Consider the following 17,671-nt stretch of genomic DNA (forward strand, 5'->3'; position numbering starts at 1 on the left):
CACCAAAAATCAAAAGTGGACCGATAAGGACAATATGAGTATCAAATGAAAAGTATGCGGGAGTAGATAACATATCTGGTATACCAGTTCATGTCAAAGTGTAGAGGGTTACTCCACCCCCCCATAACGCCCAAAATGGGCACATTAGCCAATCATGGCTATATGGTACTCGGTTTGTGTTTTTTTGTTCCGTATAGACTCAAAAACGGCAGAAGCGATTTTCTCGAAATTTTCGCATATTGTGTAGGTTGGTCTGAAAGGAATCATAGGGTATATAATTTTTCGATATCTTATGCCAAAAATACCACCCAAAATTGAAACTAGACCGATCGGGACAATATGGGTACCAATTGAAAGATATTGGAAAGTAGAATACGAATATGGTATTGAAATTTGATTTTAAGTACCCTTCAGGCCGCCCAAACCCCAAAAATCCCCCAAACAGACATATTAGACGTTTATCTCAATATGGGCCTCAAATGAAAGGTATTAGGGAGTAGATTTCGAATTTGGGATACAAACTCAAATCGAATTTTATGTGGCGGACCCTCCCCCTTACCCCAAAAACGTCACCCAAAACCAAAACTGGACCGATGGGCTCAATATGGTTATCAAATCAAAGGTATTGGAGACTAGAAAACGAATATCGTATTATGATTTTGGTCCAAGTAGCCAGCGGGCCGCCTCAACCCCCTCTAAACGGGTATATTAGACATTCATGTCAATATGGGACTCAAATGAATATTATTCAGCATCAGATTACATATATGGCATAAAAAATCAGGTCCAAGTAATGGGAGGTCGCCCCACCTCCAAATACCCCCAAATGGGCATATTAGCCCATCGCTGTATGGGACTCAAATGAAAGGTATTTGGGCTACTCCCAACGAATCTGACATTAAAATTTGCGTTCAAGTCTAAGTGGCGTTTTGTCTCCCAAAAGTCCCAAAAGTAGGTTAATAGACCCATTATGATAATATGAGAGTATGTATTCTAATTTCGCCATTTCGTTTGTAACACATCGAAATGTTCATCTGAGACCCAAAAAAGTATATATCGATTTAGTTCTGTCCGTCCGTCTGCCGAAATCAAGGTTACTTTCGAAGGAATAAAGCTGGGCTCTTGAAATTTTCCATGAATACTTCCTATTAGTGTAGGTTGGTTGAGATTCTAAGTCGGTTCAAGTTTTGATATAGCTGCCATATAAACCGACCCCGGATCTTGACTTCTTGAGATGTTGCGTGAGTTGTTTTGTTATGCTTTCCAACAACTGTGCCTTATATGGTTCAAATCGGTTCATTATCTAATACAGCTCCCATAAACCGATCTCGGCTCTTGACTGCGCTAGAGGACGCATTTATTACCCGATTTGGCTGACATTTTGCATGAAGTGTTTTGTTTTGCTTTTTACAACTCTGTCAAATATGGTCCAAATTGGTTCATACCCTGATATAGCTGCCATATAAACCGATCTCGGATCTTAACTTCCTAAGCCGACAGAGGGCGCATTTATTATCCGATTTGGCTGAAATTTTGAACGAAATGGTTTGTCTTGCTCCCAACAACTGAGCCAAGTATGGTCCAAATCGGTGCAAAACCTGTTATAGCTCCCATATAAACCAATCTCTTGATTATAATTTTTGATCCTTCAGGTGGCGCAATTCATTTCCGATTTGGCTGAAATTTTGTTGAACGGTTTTTTTGTATGACCTTCAACATTCTTGCCAAATATGGCCATATAAACAGCTCTCCCGATTTTACTTCTTGAGCCACTATATGACGCAATTCTTATCCGATTTGGCTTAAATCTTTCACATTATCCACATCACAAGTGTTTAGGGCTTTAAGGAAGAGTGACATGTCAGAGATCTTTGAGAAAATTGTGTTTGAGTCAAGGAGCCTTTTGGGTGATCAAAAGGCAATTTGCAATTGGCTTACATGTAGCTAGAGGCATGCATACGCACATATTTCAGTTCCCAAGCAGTCAAAACGTCTATTGTCTTCAAAAACTTCTTTTAGACAATGTGAATTTTGTCACCAATATAGCAAACCTGATGACGTGTCTTACAGATTGTCTATTATAAAATTTCATTGTCGATGAATTCACTAAATGTAGCACATTTTTGTTATACCCACCACCTAAGGATGGGGGTATATTCAATTTGTCATTCCGTTTGCAACACATCGAAATATCCATTTCCGACCCTATAAACTATATTTATTCTTGATCAGCGTAAAAATCTATGACGATCTAGACATGTCCGTCCGTCTGTCCGTCTGTCTGTTGAAATCACGCTACAGTCTTTAAAAATAGAGATATTGAGCTGAAACTTTGCACAGATTCTTTTTTTGTCCATAAGCAGGTCAAGTTCGAAGATGGTTTAAATCGAACTATATCTTGATATAGCCCCCATATAGACCGATCCGCCGATTTAGGGTCTTAGGCCAATTAAAGCCACATTTATTATCCGATTTTGCTGAAATTTGGGACAGTGAGTTGTGTTAGGCTCTTCGGCATTCTTCTTCAATTTGGCTCAGATCGGTCCAGGTTTGGATATGGCTGCCATATAGACCGATCCTCCGATTTAGGGTCTTAGGTCCATAAAAGCCACATTTATTTTCCGATTTTGGTGAAATTTGGGACAGTGAGTTCTGTTAGGCCCAACATCCTTCATTAATTTGGCTTAGATCGGTCCAGATTTGGATATAGCTGCCATTTAGACCGACGCTCCGATTTAGGGTCTTAGGCCCATAAAAGCCACATTTATTATCCGATTTTGCTAAATTTGGGACAGTGAGTTGTGTTAGGCCCTTCGACATCCTTCTTCAATCTGGCTCAGATCGGTCCAGATTGTAAAGGGTGATTTTTTTGAGGTTAGGATTTTCATGCATTAGTATTTGACAGATCACGTGGGATTTCAGACATGGTGTCAAAGAGAAAGATGCTCAGTATGCTTTGACATTTCATCATGAATAGACTTACTAACGAGCAACGCTTGCAAATCATTGAATTTTATTACCAAAATCAGTGTTCGGTTCGAAATGTGTTCATTCACCGTAACGTTGCGTCCAACAGCATCTTTGAAAAAATACGGTCCAATAATTCCACCAGCGTACAAACCACACCAAACAGTGCATTTTTCGGGATGCATGGGCAGTTCTTGAACGGCTTCTGGTTGCTCTTCACTCCAAATGCGGCAATTTTGCTTATTTACGTAGCCATTCAACCAGAAATGAGCCTCATCGCTGAACACATGAATGAACACATTTCGAACCGAACACTGATTTTGGTAATAAAATTCAATGATTTGCAAGCGTTGCTCGTTAGTAAGTCTATTCATGATGAAATGTCAAAGCATACTGAGCATCTTTCTCTTTGACACCATGTCTGAAATCCCACGTGATCTGTCAAATACTAATGCATGAAAATCCTAACCTCAAAAAAATCACCCTTTATATAGCTGCCATATAGACCGATCTCTTGATTAAGGGTCTCAGGTCCATAAAAGCGCTTTTATTGTCCGATGTCGCCGAAATTCGGGACAGTGAGTTGTGTTAGGCCCTTTTACATCCTTCTTCAATTTCACACAGATCGGTCCAGATTTTGATATAGCTGCCATATAGACCGATCTCTCGATTTAATGTTTTGGGCCCATAAAAGGCGCATTTATTTTCCGATGTTGCAGAAATTTGGAACAGAGAGTTAAGTTAAACCCCTCCATGTAGTTCTGCAATTTGGTCTAGATCGATCAAGATTTCGATATAGCTGCCATATAGACCGATATTTCGATTTAAGGTCTTGGACCCATAAAAGGCGCTTTAATAATCCGATTTAACTAAAATTTGACACATTGACTTATGTTAGGCTTTTCGTCATCCATGTTGTATATGGTTCAGATCGGTATATTTTTAGATATAACTACAAAAGGGACCAATATTTTGCTATACATAATTGAACAGTGACTTGTACTAAATACTAATTATTTGGTTCAAATCGGATCATATTTCGATATAACTGCTATGGGACAAAAGGTATGCAATTTTCACCGGATTTTGATGAAAGGTGGTTGACATATATTCTCGAGGTGGTGGGTATCCAAAGTTCGGCTCGGCCCAACTTAACGCCTTTTTTCTTGTTTTTATACCCTCCACCATAGGATTCTGTTTGCAACTACTCGAAATATCCGTCTGAGACCCCATAAAGTATATATATTCTTGATCCTCGCGACATTTTATGTCGATCTAGCCATGTCCGCCGTCTGTCCGTCCGTCCGTCTGTCTGTCGAAAGCACGCTATCTTCCGAAGGAGTAAAGCTAGCCGCTTGAAATTTTGCACAAATACTTTTTATTAGTGTAGGTCGGTTGGTATTGCAAATGGGCCATATCGGTCCATGTTTTGATATAGCAGCCATATAAACCGATCTTGGGTCTTGACTTCTTGAGCCTCTAGAGGGCGCAATTCTCATCCGATTTGGCTGAAGTTTTGCACATAGTGTTTTAGTGTCACTTCTAACAACTGTGCTAAGTATGGTTCAAATCGGTCCATAACCTGGTATAGCTGTCATATAAACCGATCTTGGGTCTTGACTTCTTGAGACTTTAGAGGGCGCAATTCTCATCCGATTTGATTGAATTTTTGCACATAGTGTTTTAGTATCACTTTTAACAACTGTGCTAAGTATGGTTCAAATCGGTCAATAACCTGGTATAGCTGTCATATAAACCGATCTGGGGTCTTGACTTCTTGAGCCTCTAGAGAGCCCAATTCTTACCCGATTGGAATGAAATTTTGCACGACGTGTTTTGTTATGATATCCAACAACTGTGCTAAGTATGATTCAATTCGGTTCATAACCTGATATAGCTGCCATATAAACCGAACTGGGATCTTGACCTCTTGAGCCTCTGGAGGTCGCAATTATTATCCGATTTGCCTGAAATGTTGTATAACGGATCCTCTCATGACCATCAACATACGAGTTTATTATGGTCTGAATCGGTCGATAGCCCGATACAGCTCCCATAAAAATCGATCTCTCTATTATACTTCTTGAGCCCCCAAAGGGCGCAATTCTTATTCGAGTTGGCTGACATTTTACACAGGTCTCCAAAATATTATTTAATTGTGGTTTTAACTGGATCATTGATCTTGATATCGCTCTAATAGCAGAGCAAATCTTTTCTTATATCATTTTTTGCCTAAGAAGAGATGTCGGGAAAAGAACTCGACAAATGCGCTCCATGGTGGAGGGTATATAAGATTCGGCCCGGCCGAACTTAGCACGCTTTTACTTGTTTTTTTTTTTTTTTTTTTTTTTTTAGGAAATTTAAAATTTTATTTATTTTTCTTCGAAACACGGGCGCTCTCTAAGGACATCCGGACAGACCTGTCATTTGAATTTGCATGCATCATGATGACATGTTCGTTCACAATGTCGCTTAGAATTTCAAGCATGATATTCGCGACAAATATATGAAATGCCATCATCAATATGTGTGGGCCGTCGGCTGTGTCTTCAACGATATAAGATGGTCATGGTCCCCTACTTTTAAGATGTCTTGACGAGGCAGCCTGCTGGGTCCCCTGTAGTGTGAGTATGTGAGTGACGTTTTTGATACACCGAGTGACAGTTCTACAGAATACATCCCAAACCCACATGGTCATCCTGTCTGGTACTATACGTATATACGTATGAAAGTCTACTCACGTTTCGTTTCCAAGAATATTGTAGCTCAAATCGATCAGATATGTGGTGCAAAAATTGGAAATTTTGCTCATGAACATTTTTACTAAGGAACAGGAGCAAACTTCTCACATATCAATGAGTGCAGTCCGATTCAAGTTTAAGCTCAATGATAAGGGGCCTCCTCCTTATAGCCGAGTCCGAATGGCGCGCCGCAGTGCGACACCTCTTTGGAGAGAAGTTGTACATGGCATAGTACCTCACAAATGTTGCCAGCATTAGGAGGGGAAAACCACCGCTGAGCATTTTTTCTGATGGTCTCGCCAGGATTCGAACCCAGGCGTTCAGCGTCATCGGCGGACATGCTTACCTCTGCGCTATGGTGGCCTCCATCAGATATATGGTGAAGGCTCAGTAAATGTGTAATCCACATTGCCTGGGATATCGGTCAGGGATAACACAATACCCGTAGCTATTGCTAGACTATACAGAAAACACCCGTCCACAACACCATATTACATTATAGGTCTGACAACTGCAGTTTTTTTTATACCCACCACCGAAGGATGGGGGTATATTCATTTTGTCATTCCGTTTGCAACACATCGAAATATCCATTTCCGACCCTATAAAGTATATATATTCTTGATCAGCGTAAAAATCTAAGACGATCTAGGCATGTCCGTCCGTCTGTCCGTCTGTCCGTCTGTCTGTTGAAATCACGCTACAGTCTTTAAAAATTGAGATATTGAGCTGAAATTTTGCAAAGATTCTTTTTTTGTCCATAAGCAGGTTAAGTTCTAAGATGGGCTATATCGGACTATATCTTCATATAGCCCCCATATAGACCGATCCGCCGATTTAGGGTCTTAGGCCCATAAAAGCCACATTTATTATCCGATTTTGCTGAAATTCGGGACAGTGAGTTTTGTTAGGCCCTTCGACATCCTTCGTCAATTTGGCTCAGATCGGTCCAGATTTGGATATAGCTGCCATATAGACCGACCCTCCGATTTAGGGTCTATGGGCCATAAAAGCCACATCTTTTATCCGATTCCACTGAAATTCGGGACAGTAAGTTGTGTTAGGCCCTTCGACATCCTTTGTCAATTTGGCCTAGATCGGTCCAAATTTGGATATAGCTGCCATATAGACCGATCCTCCGATTTATGGTATTATGCCCATAAAAGCCACATTTATTATCCGATTTTGCTGAAATTTGGGACAGTGAGTTGCGTTGAGCCCTTCGACATCCTTCGTCAATTTGGTTCAGATCGGTCCAAATTTGGATATAGCTGCCATTAGACCGATCCTCCGATTTAGGGTCTTAGGCCCATAAAAGCCACATTTATTATCCGATTTTGCTGAAATTTGGGACAGTGAGTTGCGTTGAGCCCTTCGACATCCTTCGTCAATTTGGCCCAGATCGTTCTAAATTTGGATATAGCTGCCATATAGACCGATCCTCCGATTTATGGTCTTACGCCCATAAAAGCCACATTTATTATCCGATTTTGCTGAAATTTTGGACAGTGAGTTGCGTTGAGCCCTTCGACATTCTTCGTCAATTTGGCCCAGATCGGTCCAAATTTGGATATAGCTGCCATATAGACCGATCCTCCGATTTATGGTCTTACGCCCATAAAAGCCACATTTATTATCCGATTTTGCTGAAATTTTGGACAGTGAGTTGCGTTGAGCCCTTCGACATTTTTCGTCAATTTGGCCCAGATCGGTCTAAATTTGGATATAGCTGCCATATAGACCGATCCTCCGATTTATGGTCTTAGGCCCGTAAAAGCCACATTTATTATCAGATTTTGCTGAAATTTGGGACAATGATTTGCCTTGGGCCCTTCGATATCTTTCTTCTATTTGGCCCTGATCGGTTCAGATTTGGATATAGCTGCCATATAGACCGATCTCTCGATTTAAAGTTTTGGGCTCATAAAAAGCGCATTTATTGTCCGATGTCGCCGAAATTCGGGACAATGACTTGTGTTGGGCCCTTCGATATTTGTCTTCAATTTGGCTCAGATCGGTCCAGATTTGGATGTAGCTGCCTTATAGACCGATCTCTCGGTTGAACAATGACTTGTACTTATAAGCATTTGGTCTAAATCGGATGATATCTATAGAGCTGCTATGGGGCTTAAGGTATGCATTTTTCACTGGATTTTGACGAAATGTGGTTCACATATATACCCGAGGTGGTGGGTATCCAAAGTTCGGCCCGGCCGAACTTAACGCCTTCTTACTTGTTTTATGTGACCAACACGTCACTGTTTAATGCTCTCAAAGCTTAGTGTTATGCATTAAGCAGAGAGAGCACAGCAACAAGAAAATTTATGTCCACAGCAACGCACGAAAAAGGGATGGGCAAAGGGAGGCAAAGAATGCAACACAAGAGAGAGGGATCATAAACCTGCAATATAAAGCTAATGTAGGACAACCTGTTTAAGTCCCACAACTTTTGCCAATAGCCCTTTTGTGGGTGTTTAAGGCAAGGGTTAACTTTTTCGCGGCCATCAGTTGCACATTTGGCTAGATTTGTAGTTTATATGTATTAAGTAATGGTAAAAGCGTAGTTAGTGTCCGTTTTACTTACAAATGTTATTCCTTTACTAAATATGGACATTTTATAGCCTCGGTTAATTCTTATTTTCCTTATTACATCAGTAAATTAATGTATAAAAAGCATGTCTTACAGATTACATTACAATTTACGGCATTGACCAGTAAAGTTTCACACTGAAAATGAAGGCAACAATACGAATATTTTCTTCAGTGCTACTGCATTTCCTTTTAAGTCGCCACATAAATCACCGTCGTTATGTAAAAGGACTTTTGTATTTCATATAGTTAAAGTATTTGCTATATAATCTATGCCTTACTGCAGCTAACATGTAGATACACTCTCGATACCACAATAATGTCCTGGCATTCGAAGCGGCAGAAGGCCTAATGATAAGCAAAGAAAAAAAAAAAACACAAAACAAAAACACTTACACTTACACACTCACCTTTCAAACCGAAAAGGACGAGCAAAACATGTTGACACTTAAATATGGCCTAATAAAGTAATAATGTAAATACACTCGCAATAAATGCCTTTTTTTCAGCCGTTCTTTTTGTGCATAGTTATGGAGAAAACATTGAAAATTGGGGGAGGAAAGATAACTATCGAATGAAAGGTAGACTAGCTGAGTATTTTATTGTTACTGTTGCATATATAAAAAACATGAAACTTTGACTTTTGTATCTATATTCACATTTTGCACAGTGTGATGTTTGAGAAAAAATATGCAAAGGGAAGTTATTCAATAAGAAACCAGTAAGGAAGGGCAAAAGTCGGGAGGTGCCGACTGTATAATACCCTACACCTACCCTATAACTACAATGTGGGACCTGTATCCAATTCTGAACCAATTTTGATGGACTTCGGCCAGCAAATATGTTCAAACTGTAAAAACTACGGTTGACAAATGACAACATTATGGCAAATTACCCAAAATCTGACGAACGTATATATGGGAGCTATATCTAAATCTGAACCGATTTCGAGCAAACTCCTCAGATAGTGTGGCAGTCGTCGAGGAAAGCGTTTTACGAAGTTTTGGGAAGATTGGTAAATAAATGCGCTTGCAGTGGCTCTAGGAGTGAAAATCGGGCGATATATATATATATATATATGAAAGCTATATCTAAATCTAAACCGATTTCCTTGAAATTCACCAGAAATATTGAGAGTCAAGAGAAAAATCCCTCCTGCCGAATTTCGAGAAAATCAGTTAACAAAAGACAAATTTAATGCAATATTACTGGAAATCGGTCGAACATATATGAGAGCTATATCTAAATCTGAACCGATTTTGACCAAACTCCTTGTGTATTGTGATAGTCATCGAGGAAAGCGTTGTGCAATATTTTGAGAAGGTTGGTAAATAAATGCGCTTGCTGTGGCTCTAGGAGTGAAAATCGGGCGTTATATATATATAGGAGCTATATCTAAATCTGAACCGATTTCCTTGTAATTCACCAGTAATATTGTGAGTCAAGAGGAAATCCCTCCTGCCGAATTTCGAGAAAATCGGTTAACAAAAGACAATTTTAATGCAATATTACTGGAAATCGGACAAACATATATATGAGAGCTATATCTAAATCTGAACCGATTTTGACCAAACTCTATGTATATTGTGATAGTCATCGAGGAAAGCGTTGTGCAATATTTAGGCAAGATTGGTCTATAAATGTGTTTGCAGTGGCTCTATGAGTGAAAATCGGGCGATATATACATATGAGAGCTATATCTAAATCTGAACCGATTTCCTTGAAATTCACCAGAAATGTCGACAGACGTAAAAAAATCCTTCCTGCCAAATTTCGAGGGAAACGGTTAACAAATGACCATTTTATTGCACTATTACGGAAAATCGGACGAACATATACATGGGAGCTATATCCAGATATGAACCGATTTTTTCCAATTTTAATAGGATTTGTCTCTAGGCAGAAAAACATGTTTGTACCAAACTTCAAGACGATCGGATGAAAACTGCGACATGTACTTTGTTCACAAATTAACATGGACAGACGGACAGACAGACGGACAGACAGACGGACATAGCTAAATCGAATCAGAAAGTGATTCTGTGTCGATCGGTATACTTATCAATGGGTCTATCTCTCTTCCTTTTGGGTGTTACAAACTAATTCACTAACTTATAATACCCTGTACCACAGTAGTGGTGTATAAATGGGCCAATATATGTATGAGGTTAATAATCTTTATACCCTCCACCGTAAGATGATCCACCGTTTGTAACACTTCGAAATATTGGTCTAAGACCCCATAAAGTATATATGTTCTTGATCGCCATGACGTCCGTCCGTCTGTCCGCCTAACAGTCTGTTCATCTGTCTGGCTGTGGTAAGCTCGCTAACTTTCGAAGCAGGATTCCTAGGCGCTTGAAATTATGCAAAAATACTTCCTATAAGTGTAGGTCGGTTGGGATGGTAAATGAGCCATATCGGTCCATGTTTGGATATAGCCGCCATTTAAACCGATCTTGAATCTTTTAACGCCGGAATTCTTATCCGATTTGGCTGAAATTTTGTATGACATATTTTGTTATGACTTCCAAACCGATCTCACGATTATAAAGGGTGACTTTATAGCTACTATCTTTTTGGCAACACTGGTTTACACAGCTCACTCACGTTTTGTGTTTTGTTTCACTGTCAATCATCTTCAGTTTGGTCTATAATTTAACCATGAGTCGTCTTACAAGCGAACAACGCTTGCAAATTGTTGAACTTATTATAAAAATGCGTGCTCTGTTAGAAAAGTTCATCGCTCATTTTTGGCTCAATGGGTACGTAAATAAGCAGAATTGTCGATTTTGGAATGAAGATCAGCCAGAAGCATTGCAAGAGCTATAAATACATCCAGAAAAAGCCACAGTTTAGTGCGGTTTATGGGCTAGTGGCATCATTGGATTGTACTTCTTCAAAGATGGTGCGAATCGTAACGTAACAGTGAATGATGAGCGCTATCGTGAGATGATATCCAACTTTTTTTTTGCCCAAAATGCAAGAGCTTGTCTTGCATGATATGTGGTTTCAACAAGACGGTGACACATGCCTATGGTAAAAGATTGGCATGTGGCACTTATTCAGAGGCGAGTTCGGTAAACATTTATTTCACGTTCCGGACCGGTCAATTGGCTGCCTAGTTCGTGCGATTTAATGCCTTTTGACCATTTTTTGAGAAACTATGTTAAATTTCATGTATGCAGACAAGGCCACTTCAATTAAAGCATTGGAAGACATCATTGAAGCATTTATTCGTGATATATCGGCCGAAATGTTGGAAAGAGTATGCCAAAATTGGGCTAATCGGATGGACCATTTGAGGCGTATTCACGCGTAGTCCTCATCACCACACCAATGCCAAGACAACATGTTCTCTGAACCTGTGTTATTAACCTTATATTGCTCTTTTTCAACATGGCAGTCCACCAAACTACTGATGCGAATTAAGAATTATTTAATCATGCCATGCACCTGTGGAGCCAGTAGACTGTCCTTGGATTCAGGCTCCATTTCGAGCTCGCAGCTCGTTTACATAGTGCCCCATATCTGAAGGCAATGTCGGTACGTTCCTGAATATGACACTTTCGGTTCAATTTCCTGTTCAAGATCAAAATAAAGTGATTTTTCGAATATCTTCTAGCTGGAAATCATATTCAGTGCTTTCTTTTCAAATAACTTATGAAAGTAGAGCTAGAGTGTGTATTTATTCAAAACACTTTGACTGGCTTGGTGGATCATGATTTCTGATCATCAACAAAGACTATTGAGTACGGTGTAGAGCACGCTTTTGTGTTGAAACAGGGCTAAAGAGGTCCTCTAACTCTTCTCTCCATAGGAGAGAAGAAAATCTTACTTTCCACTATTCCGATACAAACTTATCATCAATGCTAAGAACAACAAACACATCTTGGATTGATTTCTTCGAAAGACCCCACTATTTCAGTCGTAATACTATTGACATTGTCATCAATGTCTTCGTTACTAGAACAATCTAAAGTATCTTGCCCAAGTTTTCCCCTGAATACTCTTCCTTATTTTCTCCAGTTCCTTTTCACCTTATTGCGGAATATTCTGGGATTTGGGACTGGCCATGGAAAACCTAATGTAGCGATGGCCCCAAAAGCAGTGCTAAATGAAGACCCTTCAATCTTGAACTCGATTCAGATTTAGATATAGCCCATAAATGTGCGTATCGCCCTATATACGCTTTTAGAGCCATTGCAAACAAATTTTTCAACCTACCTTCTATTTTTACCCGCTATAGTGTTATTCACCTTAAGTGTCTACCGTGCCATGTTGTACCGTCACTGATAGCTAATAAAACAAATGCAAAAATCAAATAAAAATAAAGGACGAAGTGTAGAGCCACTACATAGACGTTGTGTTTGTATATGTAAATTGATAAAGTCCGTAAACACAATCAAACAAAAAAAAGGCCACATTATTCAGTACTTAACGAAAAGGTTACTTCATACATACATGCACAGGCAGGCATTTGAAATATACTCGACCTAATGAATTTTGCTCCCACTGCGAAAGAGAGTATTTAGTTTGAAGTCACAACGGAAGCATTTAAGGATACTTGTCCTTTAACGCATAGTCGCACAATGTGATAGAACCGAAAAAAAGTAGTAAAAAATGTGCGTACACAAGAAAGGAGACAAGACGAAATGTGCCAATTACAGTGGAGTAAGTCTCCTCCCCATCGCATACAAGATACTCTAGAGCGTACTGTGTGAAAGATTAAAACCTAAAGTCAATGAGATTATTGGGCCCTATCAATGCGGCTTTACACCTGGTAAATCCACCCTAGACCAGATATTCACACTTCGCCAAATCCTGGAAAAGAATCGAGTAGGACAAATCAACACCTACCATCTCTTTGTTGACTACAAAGCCGCCTTCGATACTCCTTTACGTTCAAAGGTATTTCAAGCCATGTCTGAGTTTGGTATCCCTGCAAAATTAAATATGGACCAGTTTGCGATAATGGAGAATATAGGCGATGTATGAACCACGAGATGTGTAAGCTGTATGACGAAGATAGCATAGTTACACGCATCAAAATACAACGGCTGCGTTGGCTAGGTCATGTTGTCAGAATGGATGAAGAAGCTCCAGCAGAGAAGTCTTTTGAAGGCAAACACGATGGTACACGCAAACCGGGAAGACCAAAAGCCCGATGGAAAGATCAAGTGGAGGGAGACACCTCGAAACTTGGTGTCAAAGATTTTAGAATGAGCGCAGAAGATCGAGGCGCTTGGAACTGTGTTCGGTTAGTGGAACAAATGTTCTGTTATTGGTCAGCAAATAAGCTTCCGGTGGCTCTAGGAGGGAAAATCGGGCGATATATATATGTATGAGAGCTGTATCTAAATCTGAACCGATTTCTATGAAATACACCAGTAATGTCGAGAGTCATAAAAAAATTCTTCCTGCCAAATATCGAGAGAATCGGTTTACAAATGACCATTTGGTTGCAACTGCGCCTCAAATGGTTCATCCGCTTAGTCTAATTTTCGACCGGTATCTCACGAAAAAATCCTTCAATGCCGTCTTCCAATACATTAATTGAAACGAGCTTGTCTGTATGGACATGCGCCTTGACATAGTCTAAAGTTGTTAAATCGCATGCTCTAGGCGGCCAATTGACCGGTCGCGTACATTAAATAAAATGCTCACCGAACTCACCTCTTAATGAGTCCATTTTTACGCGTGGTGTCTGCCATGTGACACCGTCTTGTTGAAATCACATGTCATCCAAGTCAAGCTCTTGCATTTTGGGCAAAAAAAAAGTTGGATATCATCTCACAATAGCGCTCACTCTTCACAGTTACGTTACGATTCTCATCATCTTTGAAGAAGTGCGGTCCAATAATGACACCACCCCATAAACCGCACCCAAGCTGTGATTTTTTCTGGATAAATTGATAACTCTTGCAATGTTTCTGGCTGATTTTCGTTCCAAAAACAATAAAATAATCTTCAAACTTGTACTTGGCACAGTTGTTGGAAGTCATAGTGGAACACTACGTGCAAAATGTAGCCAAATCGGGCAAAATTTGCGGCTTTCTGGGGCTCAAGAATTCAAAACGGGAGATCGTTTTATATGGGAGCTATATCTAAATCTGAACGATATTGTCCATTTGCAATCCCCATCAACCTACATCGATATTAAGTAACTGTGCAAAATTTCAAGCAGCTAGGTTTACGCGTTCGACCTTTATCGTGATTTCGACAGACGGACGGACGGACAGACATGGCTAGATCGACTCAGAACGTCGACAGTATCAAGCATATATATACTTTATGGGGTCTTAGGCGAATATTTCGAGGAGTTACAAACGGAATGAGGAAATTAGTACACCCCCATCCTATGGTGGTGGGTATAAAAGTTACCTTTAGGGTTCACACAGTGAATATTATTTTATTCACACGTTTAAAGTATTCGAGCAACCAAACTTTAACCCCTACTTTTTTACCTTACCCCTCATATGCATGTTAATACTTTTTCGATTGACCCCATAGTTGTATGGACTATGCGGTTTGTTTAAGTTTCGCAGAGTAGAACTACTTCCGTTCAGTGGCCACTGGTTAGTAGCATATGGGCAATTGGGTAACATATGGCCTTGGGTAAGAGGACAATTGTTGGTAGCCGTCGTTTTCCTTTTCATTGTGCTCTTGGTCTGATTGTCGACTAAGTACACTCAAACAATGACAAGCGGAAGTTGTTATTTATGGATCGTTGATTGTTTTTTTTTATATTGTCAACATACGAATATTTTTCATATAGTTTTTATAATTTGTTGTAAATACTTTGTGGGATGACACTTCAGTTTTTGGTTATACAAAAAAAAGAGCCCAAAAAAGCGCCCACATGTATACAAATGAATGGCATTCAAGTGGGAGCAGGTTGAATCCTTTAAACAATGAAATTTATATCCTTGTAGAAAATATCTCCAAAGGAGACTATTTTTATAAGTTTGTCTATTAAATGCTATTGTTTTAATCCCTATCTTCACATATGTTTTATCTCCTCACTCCGAACAATTGACGTGCGGCCCTATAAGTCACATACATTTTTGGATCATTTTGATATTTGACAAGTCTATATCGTCCGCAGTTTCCACTCCCTTTTCTGGTCTAGAACGGATAGACTTGCAGAATTTGTGCCGAAATTTATCCCTATCCGACTTTCTTCTGTTTAGCATAGGGGCCACTTCTGCAGTATTTTCTCCAAAGCTGAAACTAATATAACGATGATGAGAGAAGCTAGGGTTTTCCAACACTTCCCAGTCGCATATTCTTTCACTTATATCTTCCGCTAAAAAGGTAACATCTAGTACCTCCTGTCTGTTCCTGGTAATAAAGGTCGGTTTATCACCTTTAATAAAAATCGGCTTTCGTTGACATTCGAACTTCCCCATATCCCCCATGGTGATGTGCATTAGCATAACTTCCTACAATGAGGCTCTTCTTCCCTGCATAAGCTGCTTCAACCAGCAACTTAAGGTTTGAAGGCGGCATCTCTGAATCGTATGCCATACATAGGGAAACCAGCCAGTAATGAGACATTTCAAGGCTGGCTACTGCTGAATATTCAGTGCCTAGTGACGGAAAGAATGCAGGCTCTGAGTCTCCTATTCCCCGTACCCTGGAGAAGTTTAAATTTGTAGTCCCCGAACCATTCCTACACACAACCATGGTTCCTGGATTAGAACCAAGTCAAATACCCCTGCCATCCGGAGGACCTTTAATGCCGCCGAAGCGGCCTTACAATGATGGAGATTTGGACCTTTGTCAGGACTCAGAACTTCCACCACTGTTGCGTTAGCCTCGTCTTCTTATACTGCCAGGAGTTCTTCTTCACAAGATTCGTTAGACCTTGTCATGATGAGCTTCCGTACGCATCCAGGGGCAGGTGAAAGTGAAACCACTCTACCTCAGGGCAATGGGCACTTGCGGTGTGGATGATTTCTCCTTAGATGCTTCACTAGCTGCTGCTGTCGAAGTACTTTTTGAGTTCCGTCCTTCCCGGCTGGAGTACACCTTGAGTCCATCCCCAGTGGATGGCCCACCCACGCAGGGCTTTTCGGGTCCCGTTTCAATACTTCTCCCTCCTGTTTCGATTGTGGCAGGGGGATTTTCACTCTCCTGCAATCCGCCAGATTCTATCGATGTTGTCGATTGTTCCTTAGGCAAGTGATCAGCAACAACTGCTGTGTCGTCTCCTGACTCTGCGAGACAGTCGGAGTTTAGTACGAAAACTTCATGTCAGCCTTATCGAATCTACCAATCTTCTAGTCGGTGGTTGAAAGATTCGGATGTCGTCTCCTGAGTCTGCGAGACAGCCGGAGTTTAGTACGAAAATTGCATGTCAGCCTTATCGAATCTACCAATCTTCTAGTCGGTGGTTGAAAGATTTGGATTACATTCTCTTAGTCTTCCAAATATGGATTGAGGATCGGAGTTAATCCTTGGTATCCTAGCATACGCCATTGGTCGAGAAGGAATATCTTCTTCTTCAGTCGGTGGTTGAAAGATTGGGATTACATTCCCTTAGTCTTAGGTGTTTTGTTATGTCTTTACACAACTCTGTGTAGTATGGCGTAAATCGGTACATAACCTGGTGTAGCTGCCATATAAACCGATCTGGGATATTGATTTTTTGAGCCTTTAGAGGGCTCCATTCTCATCCGATTTGGCACAAATTTTGTGCAACGGCTTCTCTCATGACCTTCAACATACGTGTGTAATATGATCTGAATCGATCCATAGCCTGATACAGCTCCCATATAAATCGATCTCCCGATTTTCTTTCTTGAGCCCCTACAAGGCGCAATTCTTATCCGAATGGATTGAAATATCACACAATGACTTATGCAACGTTCAGCATTCAATTCATTTATGGTCCGAATCAGCCCATAACTTGATATAGCTTCACCAACATAACAGTTCTTATTCATTATTCTTTGTTTGCCTTAAAAGAGATACCGCGCAAAGAACTCGACAAATGGGATCCATGGTGAAGGGTATATAAGATTCGGCCCGGCCGAACTTAGCACGCTCTTACTTGTTATATATAAGAAGATGTCAAATATCTAACGTTTTGTGAAATAATTCATACAATCGGATATTGTGCGGATGCAAACCGAAGGGTTCTATGTTTCTTTACAAACAGAAAGACAATAAAAAAAACTTTTTTTAAGTTAGGTAGGAAATCTGTTTTGCCTTGTAAAAGTGTTTGACTGGTTTCCTAGATCTCGATTTCGTTTAGTACCACACCGAACTCATCAGTAGGATCTTGTCAAAAAAATATGTCCTCTAGGTTGCTACTATGCTCTTAAGAGTATTTCGGTTTGTATCACAGCAGGAAAGAAAACTATTTC

The 17,671-nt window shown here is 40.1% G+C and overlaps 1 protein-coding gene across 6 annotated transcripts in view; it reads right to left on the minus strand.

Annotated features, from left to right (window-relative positions):
* LOC106085679 (slowpoke-binding protein) overlaps nucleotides 1-17,671 on the minus strand; it is a 374,280-nt gene that overhangs the window by 173,474 nt on the left and 183,135 nt on the right. The window lies entirely within an intron of this gene.

Source organism: Stomoxys calcitrans, chromosome 3, assembly GCF_963082655.1.
Source record: "Stomoxys calcitrans chromosome 3, idStoCalc2.1, whole genome shotgun sequence".
NCBI lineage: Eukaryota > Metazoa > Arthropoda > Insecta > Diptera > Muscidae > Stomoxys > Stomoxys calcitrans.